General features: G+C 41.4%; 1 protein-coding gene across 1 annotated transcript in view; it reads left to right on the top strand.

Annotated features, from left to right (window-relative positions):
• OCA2 (OCA2 melanosomal transmembrane protein) overlaps positions 1-14,556 on the top strand; it is a 354,024-nt gene that overhangs the window by 16,852 nt on the left and 322,616 nt on the right. The gene's annotated exons all lie outside the window — the stretch shown is intronic.

Raw genomic sequence — 14,556 nt, 5'->3', positions numbered from 1 at the left:
GCTCAGCATAACACCCTCAAGGTCCATCCATGTTGCTACACATGGCCAGATTTCATTGTTTCTCATTGCCATGTAGTATTCCATGGTATAGATAAACCACATCTTCTTGATCCATTTGTCTGTTGATGGACACTTAGGCTCTTTCCATGTTTTAGCTATTGTGGAGAGTGCTGCTATGAACATTGGGGTACATGTGCTCCTATGCCTCAGCAGAGAAGAAATAGAAAATTTGAACAGAACTATAACTAGGGAAGAAATTGAATCAGTTATCAACAATCTCCAAACAATTAAGAGTCCTGGGCCTGATGGCTTCCCAGTGGAATTCTACAAGACATTTAAAGCAGAGTTAATACCTATCCATCTCAAGCTGTTCTGAAAAATAGAAACAGAAGGAAAGCTTCCGGACTCATTCTACGAAGCCAGCATTACCTTGGTTCCCAAAACATACAGAAATCCCACAAAAAGGAGAATTACAGGCTAATATCCCTGATTTACATGGATGCAAAAATTCTCAACAAGATACTAGCAAATTGAATTCAACAGGATATAAAAAGAAACATCCACCATGATCAAGTGGGATTCATTCCTGGGCTGCAGGGCTGGTTCAGTATTCACAAACCAATCAGTGTGATACATCACATTAATAAAAGAAAGGATAGGGCCGCTGGGTGGCTCAGTTGGTTAAGCATCCAGCTTCAGCTCAGGTCATAATCTCAGGGTTTGTGGGTTCGAGCCCCATATCAGGTTCTGTGCTGACAGCTAGCTCAGAGCCTGGAGCCTGCTTCAGATTCTGTATCTCCCTCCTTCTCTTACCCTCCCCTGCTCACACCATCTCTCTCTCTCTCAGAAATAAATAAAACATTAAAGATTTTTTAAAAAGAAAAGAAAGAATAAGAACCATATAATACTCTCAATAGATGCAGAAAAAGCATGAAAAATACAGCATTTCTTAATAAATGTAACTGTAATACAGTTTTTCTTAATAAAACGCCCCAAAAAGTCAGGATACAAGGAACCTACCTACCCATCATAAAAGCCATATGAAAAGCCCACAGCTAATATCATACTCAATGTGGAAAAACCTGAAATCTTTCCCCCTGAGACCAGAAACATAACAGGGAAGAGGCTCCTGAGTGGCTCAGTCAGTTGAGCGTCCGACTTCGGTCCAGGTCATGATCTCATGGTTCGTAGCTTCGAGCCCCATATCGGGCTCTGTGCTGACAGATAGCTCAGAGCCTGGAGCTGGTTTCAGATTCTCTGTCTCCCCCTCTCTCTGATCCTCCCCTGCCCTCTCTCTCTCTCTCTCTCTCTCTCTCTCTCTCTGTCAGAAATAAATAAATAGGGGTGCCTGGGTGGCTTAGTTGGTTAAGCGTCCGACTTTCGCTTAGGTCATGATCTCACGGTTTGTGGGTTCGAGCCCCGCGTCGGGCTCTGCGCTGACTGCCAGCTCAGAGCCTGGAGCCTGTTTCAGTCTGTGACTCCCTCTCTCTCTGACCCTCCCCTGCTCACGCTGTCTCTCTCTCTGTCTCCTAGAAATAAATAAACATTAAAAAAAAAAGAGAGAGAGAGAAATAAATAAATAAAAACATTAAAAATTTTTTAAAAAGAAACACAACAGGGATGTACACTCACACTACTGTTGTTTAACATAGCGTTGGAAGTCCTAGCGTCAGCATCAGCAATCAGACAACAAAATGAAATAAAAGGCATCAAAATTGGCAAAGAAGAAGTCAAGCTTTCACTTTTCGCAGATGACATGATACTCTACATGAAAAGCCAAAATACTACTAGAACTGATACATGAATTCAGCAAAGTTGCAAGGAATAACATCAATGTACAGAAATTGGTTGCACTTCTATATACTAATAATAAAGCAACAGAAAGAGAAATAAAGAAACTGATCCCATTTACAATTGCACCAAGAACCATAAAATACCTAGGAATGAACCTAGCCAAAGATGTGAAAGATCTGTGTGCTGAAAACTATAGAAAGCTTAAGAAGAAAATCGAAGAAGACACAGAGGAATAGAAAAACATTCCATGCTCATAGATTGGGAGACTAAATATTGTTAAAATGTCAATACTACCCAAAGCAATCTACACGTTTAATGCAATCCAAATTAAAATTACACCGGCATTCTTCTCAAAGCTAGAACAATCCTAAAATTTGTATGGAACCACAAAAGACCCTAAATGGCCAAAGTAATATTGCAAAAGAAACCAAAGTGGAAGACATCACAATCCCAGGCTTTAGTCTTTATTACAAAGCTGTAATCATCAAGAGAGTATGGTATTGGCACAAAAACAGACACATAGACAAGTGAATAGAATACAGAACCCAGAATTAGACCCACAAATGTCTGGCCAATTAATCTTTCACAAAGCAGGAAAAAGCATCCAGTGGAAAAAAATTATTCTTTGGCAAATGGTGCTGGGAGAACTAGACAGCAACATACAGAAGAATGAAACTAGACCACTGTCTTACACCATGCACAAAAATAAACTCAAAATGGATGAAAGGCCTATATGTGAGACAGGAAACCATCAAAACCCTAGTGGGGAAAGCAGGCAACAACTACTTTGACCTCAGCCATAGCAATTTTTGTTTCCAAAGGCAAGGGAATTAAAAGCAAAAATGAATACTATTGGGACCTCATCGAGACAAAAACTTCTGCACTACAAAGAAACAATCAACACAACTAAAAGGCAACCAACAGAATGGGAAGAGATATTTGCAAGTGACATATCAGAAAAAGGGTTAGTATCCAAAATCTGTAAAGAATTTACCAAACTCAACACCCAAAAAAGCAAACAATCCAGTGAAGAAATGGGCAGAAGACATGAATTGACGCTTTTCCAAAGAAGACATCCAGATGGCCAGCAGACACATGAAATGATGCTCCGCATCTCTTGCCATCAGGGAAACACAAATCAAAACCACACTGAGATACCACATCACACCGGTCAGAGTGGCTAAAATTAACAGCTCAGGAAATAACAGATGCTGGTGAGGATGTGGAGAAATGGGGACCCTCTTGCACTGCTGGTGGGAATGGAAACTGGTGCAGCTGCTCTGGAAAACAGTGTGGAGGCTCCTCAAAAAACTAAAAACAGAACTACCCTATGATCTAGCAATAGCACTACTAGGACTTTATCCAAAGGATATAGGAGTGTTGATTCATAGAGTGTTGATTCACGTTTATAGCAGCACTATCAATAATAAGCCAAATTATGGAAAGAGCCTAAATGTCCATCAACTGATGAATGGATAAAGAAGATATGGTTTATACTTACAATGGAATACTACCTGGTAATGAGAAAGAATGAAAGCCTGCGATTTCCAGCAATGTGGATGGAACTGGAAGGTATTATGCTGTGAAACAAGTCAGCCAGAAAAAGATAGATATCATGTTTTCACTCATATGTGAATCTTGAGAAACTGAACAGAAGACCATGGGGGAAGGAAAGGTAAAAAACATAGTTACAAACATAGAGGGAGGGAGGCAAACCATAGACATTCTGAAATATAGAGAAAAAATTGAGGTTTGATGGGAGCGGGGGAGAGGGTAAAAGGAGTGATGGGCATTGAGGAGGGCACTTGTTGGGATGAGCACTTGGTGTTGTATGTAAGCGATGATCAGGCGAATATACCCTTAATACCAAGAGCACACCGTACTCACTGTATATTATCCAATTTGACAATAAAGTATATTAAAAAATAAATTTTCTCAGGTTTGTTTCATGGCCTAAGGTGTAGTATATCTTGGTTTATGTTCTAAGGGCACTTAAAAAGTATATTCTGCTGTTGTTGGGTAGAGTACTCCATACGTGTCAATTACATCCTATTGGTTGATGTGTCATTCATTGCTCTTATATCCTTGATGATTTTCTGTATAGTTCTATTAATTGCTGACAGGGAAATGTAATTTTCAACTATGTAACTGTACATGTCTCTTTCTTCTTTGAGTTCTATTAGTTTTTTGCATCACATATTTTGCAGTTGTCTTGTTTGGTGCATGCACATTTAAGATTTCTATGCCTTCTTGGTAAATTGAGCCGTTTATTATTATATACTGTCTCTCTTTGTACTTAATCCTTTTTTTTTGAATAGTTTATTGTCAAGTTGGTTTCCATATAACACCCAGTGCTCATCCCCACAAGTGCCCTCCTCCATGCCCATCACCCGCATCCAGCTCCTCCCACCCCATCTGCCCTCAGTTTGTTCTTAGCATTCAAGAGTCTCTCATGGTATGCCTCCCTCCCTCTCCCCCACTATTTTTCCCCTTCTTCTCCCCATGGTCCTTCGTTAGGTTCCTCCTAATCCTCCAATATGTGCAAACATATAGTATTTGTCCTTCTCTGCCTGAATTATTTTGCTCAGCATAACACTCTCAAGGTCCATCCATGTTGCTACACATGGCCATATTTCATTTTTTCTCTTTGCCATGTAGTATTCCGTTGTATAGATAAACCACATCTTCTTGATCCATTCATCAGTTGATGGACACTTAGGCTCTTTCCATGTTGTGGCTATTGTTGAGAGTGCTGCTATGAACATTGGGGTGCGTGGGCCCCTATGCATCAAAACTCCTGTTTCCCTTGGGTAAATTCCTAGCAGTGCTATTGCTGGGTCTTAGGGGAGTTCTACTGTTCATTTTTTGAGGAATCTCCACACTGTTTTCCAGGGGGGCTGCACCAGTTTACATTCCCACCAACAGTGGAGGAGGGTGCCCCTTTCTCCACATCCTTGCCAGCATCTAGAGTCCTCTCATTTGCTCCTTTTAGCCACTCTGATTGGCGTGAGGTGGTATCTATCTCAGCGTGGTTTTGATTTGTATTTCCCTGATGAGGAGGGATGCTGAGCATTGTTTCATGTGTCTGTTGGCCATCTGGATGTCCTCTTTGGAGAAGTGTCTGTTCATATCTTCTACACATTTCTTTACTGAGTTGTTTGTTTTTCGGGTGTGGACTTTGGTGAGTTCCTTATAGATTATGGATATTAACCCTTTATCTGATATGTCATTTGCAACTATCTTTTCCCATTCCATTGGTTGCCTATTAGTTTTAAGGATTGTTTCATTTGCTGTGCAGAAGCTTTTAATCTTGATGAGGTCCCAACAGTTTATTTTTGGTCTTGATTCTTTTGCTTTTGGGGATGTGTCACGTAAGAAATTGCTGTGGTGGAGGTCAAGGTGGTTGTTTCCTGCTTTCTCCTCTAGGGTTTTGATGGTTTCCTGTCCCCCATTCAGGTCCTTTATCCATTTTGAGTTTATTTTTGTGTATGGTGTGAGAAAATGATCTAGTTTAATTCTTCTGCATGTTGCTGTCCAGTTCTCCCAGCACCATCTGTTAAAGGAGCTGTCTTTTTTCCATTTGATACTCTCTCCTGCTTTGNTGTTGGGTTTTCTATGTAGAGTATCAATTCGTCTGCAAAAAGTGACAGTTTGTCTTCTTCTTTGCCTATTTTGATGCCTTTACTTTCCTTTTGTTGTCTGATGGCTGATACTAGGATTTCCAGCACTATGTCAAACAATAATGGTGAGAGTGGTCATCCCTGTCGTGTTCCTGATCTCAGGGGGAAAGCTCTCAGTTTTTCCCCGTTGAGGATGATGTTAGCTGAGGCCTTCTCATAAAAGGCTTTTATGATGTTTAAGTAGGTTCCTTCTATCCCGACTTTCTCTAGAGTCTTTATTAAGAAGGGATGTTGTATTTTGTCAAATGCTTCTTTTGCATCTATCGACAGGATCGTATGGTTTTTATCTTTTCTTTTGTTGATGTGATGTATCACATTGATTGATTTGCGAATGTTGAACCAGCCCTGTAACCCAGGAATGAATCCCACTTGAAATTGGCGGATAATTCTTTTTATGTGCTGTTGGATTCGATTTGCAAGGATCTTGTTGAGGATTTTTGCATCCATATTCATCAAGGATATTGGCCTGTAGTTCTCTTTTTTTTGCTGGATATCTGATTGGCTTGGGAATCAGAGTGATACTGGCTGCATAAAATGAGTCTGGAAGTTTTCCTTCAATTTCTGTTTTTTGGAACAGATTGAGAAGAATTGGTATTAATTCTGTTTTAAATATCTGGTAGAATTCCCCAGGGAAGCCATCAGGTCCAGGGCTTTTATTTGTTGGGAGATTTTTGAAACCTGATTCAATTTCTTCACTAGTTATGGGTCTGTTCAGATTTTCTATCTCTTCCCATGTGAATTTTGGTGTTGAGTGTGTGTTTAGGAATTTGTCCATTTCTTCTAAGTTGTCCTATTTGTTGGCATATAATTTTTCGTAGTATTCTCTGATAATTGTATTTCTGAGGGGTTGGTTGTAATAAGTCCGTTTTCATTCATGATTTTGTCTATTTGGCTGCTCTCTCTTTTCTTTTTGAGACGCCTGGCTAGAGGTTTGTCAATTTTGTTTATTTTTTCAAAGAACCAACTCTTGGTTTCATTGATCTGTTCAATTATTTCTTTCGTCTCTATGTTGTTTATTTCTGCTCTGATTTTTACTATTTCTCTTCTCCTACTGGGTTTGGGTTGCTCTTGTGGCTCTGCCTATAGTTCCTTTAGGCAAATTGTTAGATTTTGCATTTGCGCTTTCTCTAATTTCTTGAAATAGGCCTGGAGTGCAATGTACTTTCCTCTTAGGACTGCCTTTGCCGCATCCCATAGAGTTTGGATTGTTGTATTTTCATTTTCATTTGGTTCCATATATTTTTAAATTTCTTCTCTAATTGCCTGATTGGCCCATTCATTCTTTAGTACTGTGTTCTTTAACCTCCATGTTTTTGGAGGTTTTCCAGACTTCTTCCTGTGATTGATTTCAAGATTCAAAGCATTATGATCTGAAAGTGTGGATGGTATGATCTCAATTCTTTTCTTTTATTGAGGGCTGCTTTATGTCCCAGTATGTGATCTGTCTTGGAGAATGTGCCATGTGCACTTGAGAAGAAAGTAAATTCCTTGGCCTCAGGTTGCAGATCGATCTAGTCCATTGTGTCATTCAAGTCCATTGTTTCCTTAGTGATTTTCTGTCTGGTTGATCTATCCAATTCTGTAAGCAGAGTATTAATGTGCCCTGCTATTAGCACATTCTTATCTATAAGGTTGTTTCTGTTTGTGATTGTTTTAAATATTAGGTGCTCCCATATTCGGTGTGTAGACATTTATAATTGTTAGTTCTTCCTGATAGATGGACCCTGTAATTATTATATAATGCTCTTCTTCATCCCTTGTTATTATCTTTAATTTAAAGTCCAGTTTGTCCGATATAAGTAGAGCTACTCCACCTTTCTTTTAACTTCCCGTAGCATGATGAGTCCCCCTCAGGATTTCTTGTAGGGCTGGCTTAGTGGTGACAAATTCTTTCAATCTTTGGTTATTTGGAAAGACTTTTATCTCTTCTTCTATGTTGAATGACAGCCTTGCTGGATAGAGGATTCTTGGCTGCATATTTTTTCTGTTCATCACATTGAAGATCTCCTGCCATTCCTTTCTGGCCTGCCAAGTTTCAGTAGGTAGGTCTGTCACCACTGATAGGTTTCCCTTTGTATGTTAGAGCCTTTTCGCAATAGCTGCTTTCAAAATTCTCTCTTTGCCCTTATATTTTGCCATTTTCCCTATGATATGTCGTGCAGAAGATCGATTCAAATTACGTCTAAGAGGAGTTCTCTGTGCCTCTTGTATTTCAATGTTTACTTCCTTCCCCATCTTGGGGAAGTTCTCTGCTATAATTTGTTCCAGGACTCCTTCAGCACCTTTCCCTCTCTCTTCCTCTTCTGGGATTCCTATTATATGGATATTGTTGTGTTTGACCGTATCACTGAGCTCTCGAACTCTTCTTTCATGTTCCTGGATCAGTTTGTCTCTTTTTTTGTCAGCTTCTTGTTTTTCTATAATGGTGTCTTGTATATCACTTCTCCTCTTTTCTGCCTCTTCAATCTGTGCATTGGACACCTCCAGCTTATTATTTGTTTCATTTATCATATTTTTTAATTCATCATGCCTATTTTTGTTCTCCATGTTGTTTGTAGCCATAGTTTCTTTGAGGTCCTCTATGCTTTTTGCAAACCCAGCCATTAATTTTACGATTATTGTTCTAAAATCTTGTTCCGTTATGCTGCTTATGTCTGTTTTGAGCAGTTCATTAGCTGTCAATTCTTCTTGGAATTTCTTTGGAGGAGAGTTCTTTCATTTCATCATTTTGGTTAGATTTCTGTCTCTTGATAGTTTTAAAGACTTGTTATGCTCTCTGTACCTGTGAGCGCTGCTCTACCCAAGAAGACTCTTTGACTGTCCAGGGCCTATCCTTTCAGAAAGTGTTCTTTGAATGGTATCTCTTGGTCTCTCTTGTTGAGACCTTGGTTATTTTATTTTCCTACTCGTAGTGGTATTTGGGACTCTCCACCATGTGTACTTTGGCTTGTTTCTTGAGGTAGCCCTGGAGAAGAAAACAGACAGACAAACACACAGGGAACAGAGGGACACAAATGCACAGACAAATCCAACAATCAACGCTACCCGAGAGGGAAAACTAAAAAGTAATGAGAAAAGACGGATGAGGGAAGGTGAATGATAGAAAATAAAAATACGTACATAAGTCAAAAAGAAGAAAAGAAAAGGAAGAAATAAGAAAACTGATAGAAAAAGATTGGTTTAAAGCATATAACCAGATTTCCCAGCTAGAATTAAATAGCCGGGTGTATGCAGTGCTGGTTGAAGAGCGTAGAGAAAGAGAGAGATGATAGGGCGGAGATGAGGCAAAATTGGAAATAGAATTAACAGGCAGAAGGGATACGAAGCTTTTTTCAAAGAGCTAAAGGGTGGAATATGTTTGGAGAGGTGAGAGAACGACAGTGGCGTTATCCAGAGAAACTATCTAGTCTGATTACTCCTGAGAGGCTTTGTTATATCACCACTAACAGTCCCACTGGTCACTGCTTCCCTGTTGCTGGGAGTTGAGTGGAGGGTGGGGGAAGTGTAGCAGCGTCAGATCTGTCGGGGTCAAGCAGCAATACAACCTGAGTTTGTTTGGGGAACGTAGCAACTTCAGGTCCGCAGAGTCTGCGTCGCCTCACCCTGCTGCAACCGCTTTACCGGCTGCTGCCACTGCCACTGCAGCAGGCAATTTTCGCTCACATAGCTGCCGCTTCCCTCGGCGCCTGCGCCACTTCACTGGGTCGCAGCCGCTGCCGCTTTAGTGGGCTGATGTCGCGCGTGCCGCTGCCGCTTCACGCCGCCGCCGCCAAGGATGGTGCCAGGCGCATGGCAGTTCAGTTTTTCCTGGCGCCTTCTGGGACCAGGGCACCTAGTTTAAAGTCAACACCTGAGCCAGAGCTAAAAACACTGTCTTTCTAAGCTGAGGTTTTTTCTCTTCTCCAGGGACGGTTCTATGAGCAATCTCAGCTTTTCTTTCCTTTCCCCTGGACTCGCAGCAGCTCATCACCACTCGCCGGTTTATCACTCACCACAGCTGCATGCAAGCCGGGTTCCCTCCCCTCCCTCCATATTTCTGGGTCCCGTCCGCTTTTATCTTCCCCAGTTCGCACTCACGCACTTATGAGGTTTCCTTCCCAATGTACTCTGTCTCTTTCTCTTCCCAAACTCCTGTGGCTCAGTGTTCTACGACTTCAGGCCTTCTCTGAGAGATGAGTGCAGGCGAAATGCACGGAGCTCCCTACTTCTCTGCCATCTTGCCTCCTCCCTGAGATGTATCTTTTTGCGTTAGCAGATATCACAATATATTTCCATGCTGGCCTGAATTCTTTAGGAGAGGATAGTTGCAACAAAACAGCTGAATAGGTGAGAATGGGTGGGCTCCAGTGTACCCAGTAGGGTTGCAAACAGTTGTGTACTTGGGAGGCTGGACATTTTATTCTCATTCCTATTAGTTTTGTCAGTGTGCCAATCTTGGGACTTTTGCTATTGGAGACATTCATCACCCTCACTGTTCTCTGCTCTGAATCTCAGTGTCTCGGTCCTGCTTGGGCTCCCAGGTCAGCATCTTCCTGCTGAATTTGGCCAATAGGAAGCTCTGCTAGGAGATTGAGGGAGGTGGAGTGGTAAGCTGGTACCTCTTACCATTCCACTCTGCTTTAGGGGGCATCTCTTCTGGAGCTCCACCTTCTTTCAGAAGGGCCCATCGTGGTTTCTGCACTCACCTTCTTCCTCTGCTCGTCAGGTATGGTGGGCTGGAAATTTTCCCACTGCTGCTAATTGCTAACCTCTGGATAGTGTCACAGCATGTCCATCTCTTGTGTAACCAGTTTCTATGGTTATATATTCACAGACGCTTCTATTTCCTTCTTGGACCGTGGCTGTTTCCATCAGTGAAGGAAGGAAGAGGCAAAGGCAGCAGCTGAGCTTGAAAAGGAGTGAAGGTGTATGGGAGTTTGAGGAGGGTGTGGAGGAGAACAGGAGTGAAAATTGCCTTGGGAAATGTATTAAAATTGTTGGGCAGTTTTAGGACCCAGTAGGAACACTGCACACAGAGGTCATGTAAGATTGTCAGGACCACAGAGGGTTCTCTATGGCTACATTCAGCTGCTTAGGTGCTGGCGCAGGGCAGGAAAGCCAGTGTTGGGAGTGTTGCCATGGGTGGCAGACAGACACCAGGGTAGTCCTCATGACTCCTACTGCCTGGTGGTCATGTCCTTGTGTGATCAGCTCCCCTGTGTAAAGGTAGGACCTGTGCCTGGCTTCCAACCAATAGAATAAGGCAAAGGCAGTTAAAAGGATGTCACTCCTGTGGCTGTGTTACATTATGTAAAATTTGCCTTGCTAGTTGATTCACTCTGGAGACTCTCATTGTTGCTTGATGAAGTGAGCAGACACTTTGGAGGAGTCTACATGGCAAGGAACTTCAGGAATCCTGTAGAAGATGAGGGCGGCCTCTGAGAGCTTAGTGTGCTCTCTAGTCAACAGCTAGCAAAAAGCCAGGGTCCCAGTCCTGTAGAACCAGGAGGTGAATTATGCCAACATCCAGTCATCTTGGAAGCAGATTTTTCCCTGGTTGAGTCTGATGACACCTTAAGATCCATAGCAAATGACCCAGCTTAGCCTGCCCTAACACCTGACCCACAGAAACCCCGAGATTATAAACATGTGTTGTTTTAAGCTTACCAATTTTGTAGTAATTTCTTATGCAACAATATAAAACTCACACATCAGGTGAGCTTGACAGAATGAGTTGGGGCAAGTAGGAGGAGACTATTTGCTGAGAAGAGGAGTGGAGACAGGGGGTGTTTGGCTGATGAGGAAGCAGACAAGCTCCCTGCTAGTGAGGTGGTAACATAACTGAGAGTCCAGGTGGTGGAAAGCATCATCTCTGTAGATGCTGAAACCAAAATATAACAAAGGTAGAACAAGACCACAAGCTATGATTCAGATTGTCAAAGAATGAAGAGATGTGACCAGGAAGATATTAGATAGTTGTTTTAGTAAGGGGTTGGTGGGACATTCCAATGACATGTTCTAGAGCGGCTGAAGTTCTTTAGGGAGGGGAGAAGATTGCAGTGGAGAGAAAGGAGGATACCTTTCCAAACTCTTGGTAGGTCTGTTACATAATTTCTGGAACCCCATGCAAATGAAAATGTAGGGATCCTTTTTCAAAAAACAGGAAAAAAGTGATTTTAAGAATAATAAAATGTAAAGCTTTTTCCACTCTTCCAGTCTCTTTCCAGTATTTTATTTTATATTATTTTATTTTATTTTTCTTAAATAGTTTATTTTCAAGTTGGTTTCTATATAACACCCAGTGCTCATCCCAACAAGTGCCCTCCTCCATGCCCATCACCCTCCTTCCCCTCTGCCCCACCCCCATCAGCCCTCAGTTTATTCTCAGAATTTAAGAGTCTCTCATGGTTTGCCTCCCTCCCTCTCCCCAATTATTTTTCTCCCTTCTTCTCCCCCATGGTCCTCCATTAAGTTCCTCCTAATCCACCTATATGTGCAAACATATAGTGTCTGTCCTCCCTACCTGACTTATTTCGCTCAGCATAACACCCTCAAGGTCCATCCATGTTGCTACACATGGCCAGATTTCATTCTTTCTCATTGCCATGTGGTATTCCATTGTATAGATAAACCACATCTTCTTGATCCATTCATCCATTGATGGACACTTAGGCTCTTTCCATGTTGTGGCTATTATTGAGAGTGCCGCTATGAACATTGGGGTACATGTGCCCCCATGCATCAGCACTCCTGTATCCCTAGGGTAAATTCCTAGCAGTGCTATTGCTGGGTCATAGAGGAGTTCTACTGTTCATTTTTTGAGGAACCTCCACACTGTTTTCCAAGGGGCTACATCAGTTTACATTCCCACCAACAGTGTAGGAGGGTGCCCATTTCTCCACATCCTTGCCAGCATCTATAGTCTCCTGATTTGTTCATTTTAGCCACTCTGACTGGCATGAGGTGATATCTCAGTGTGGTTTTGATTTGTATGTCCCTGATGAGGAGGGATCCTGAGCATTGTTTCATGTGTCTGTTGGCCCTCTGCATGTCCTCTTTGGACATGTCCTCTTTGGAGAAGTGTCTGTTCATGACTTCTGCCCATTCTTCACTGGATTATTTGTTTTTTGGGTGTGGAGTTTGGGGAGATCCTTATACATTTTGGATACTAGCCCTTTATCTGATATGTCATTTGCAACTATCTTTACCCATTCCATTGGTTGCCTATTAGTTTTATGGATTGTTTCCTTTGCCATGCAGAAGGTTTTCATCTTGGGTAGGTCCCAATAGTTCATTTTTGGTCTTGATTCCCTTGCCTTTGGGGATGTGTCAAGTAAGAAATTGCTGCAGTTGAGGTCAAGGAGGTTGTTTCCTTCTTTCTCCTCTAGGGTTTTGATGGTTTCCTGTCCCCCATTCAGGTCCTTTATCCTTTTTGAGTTTATTTTTGTGTATGGTGTGAGAAAATGATCTAGTTTAATTCTTCTGCATGTTGTTGTTCAGTTCTCCCAACACCATTTGTTAAAGAGGCTGTCTTTTTTCCATTGGATTCTCTTTCCTGCTTTGTCAAGGATTAGTTGGCCGTACATTTGTGGGCCCAATTCTTAGTTCTCTATTCTATTCTATTGGTCTCTGTGTCTATTTTTGTGCCAATACCATACTGTCTTGATGATGACAGCTTTGTAGTAGAGGCTAAAGTCTGGGATGGTGATACCTCCCGTTTTGGTTTTCTTCGTCAATATTACTTTGGCTATTCGGAGTCTTTTGTAGTTCCATACAAATTTGAGCATAGTTTGTTGTAGTTTTGAGAAGAATGCTGGTGCAATTTTGATTGGATTTGTATTCAATGTGTAGATTGCTTTGGATAGTAATGACATTTTAACTATATTTATTTTTCTGATCCATGAGCATGGGATGTTTTTCCATTTCTTTGTGTCTTCTTCCATTTCCTTCATAAGTTTTCTATATTTTTCATCATACAGATCTCTTATATCCTTGGTTAGGTTTATTCCTAGGTACTTTATGGTTTTTTGTGCAATTTTGAATGGGATCAGCTTCTTGATTTCTCTTTCTGTTGCTTCATTATTGGTGTATAAAAATGGAACCGAGATGGGCATGGAGGAGGGCACTTGTGGGGATGAGCACTGGGTGTTATATGGAAACCAACTTGACAGTAAATTATTTTAAAAATGCAACCGATTTCTGTACATTGATTTTGTACCCTGAAACTTTGCGGAATTCATGGATCAGTTCCAGTAGGCTTCTGGTGGAGTCTGTTGGGTTTTCTATGTAGAGTATCATGTCGTCTGCAAAAAGTCAGAGTTTGACTTCTTCTTTCCAAATTCTGATGTGTTTTATTTCCTTTTGTTGTCTGATGGCTAATGCTAGGACTTCCAGCACCATGTTAAACAACAGTGGTGAGAGTTGACATCCCTTTCGTATTCCTGATTTCAGGGGGAAAGTTCTCAGTTTTTCCCCATTGAGGATGATGTTAGCTGAGGCCTTCTCATAGACGTTTTTATGATGTTTAAGGAAGTTCCTTCTATCCCAACTTTCTGGAGGGTCTTTATTAAGAAGGGATGCTGTATTTTGTCAAATGCTTTTTGTCCTTCTATGGACAGGATCATATGGTTTTTATCTTTTCTTTTGTTAATGTGAGGTATCACATTGATTGATTTGCGAATGTTGAACCAGCCCTGTAACCCAGGAATGAATCCCACTTGAAATTGGCGGATAATTCTTTTTATATGCTGTTGGATTCGATTTGCAAGGATCTTGTTGAGGATTTTTGCATCCATATTCATCAAGGATATTGGCCTGTAGTTCTCTTTTTTGCTGGGTCTCTGACTGGCTTGGGAATCAAAGTGATGCTGGCTTCGTAAAATGAGTCTGGAGGTTTTCCTTCCACTTCTTTTTTTGGAATAGCTTGAGAAGAATGGGTATTAATTCTGTTTTAAATGTTTGGTAGAATTCCCCAGGGAAGCCATCTGGCCCAGGGCTCTTATTTGTTGGGAGATTTTTTGATAACTGATTCAATTTCTTCACTAGTTATGGGTCTGTTCAGATTTTCTATCTCTTCCCATGTGAATTTTGGTGTTGAGTGTGT

The sequence above is a fragment of the Crocuta crocuta genome, unplaced genomic scaffold, assembly GCF_008692635.1.
Source record: "Crocuta crocuta isolate KB4526 unplaced genomic scaffold, BGI_CrCroc_1.0 scaffold469, whole genome shotgun sequence".
In the NCBI taxonomy this organism is placed as follows: domain Eukaryota; kingdom Metazoa; phylum Chordata; class Mammalia; order Carnivora; family Hyaenidae; genus Crocuta; species Crocuta crocuta.
The sequence above is the reverse complement of the archived record's forward strand: the minus strand, read 5'-3'. Positions and strand labels throughout refer to the sequence as shown.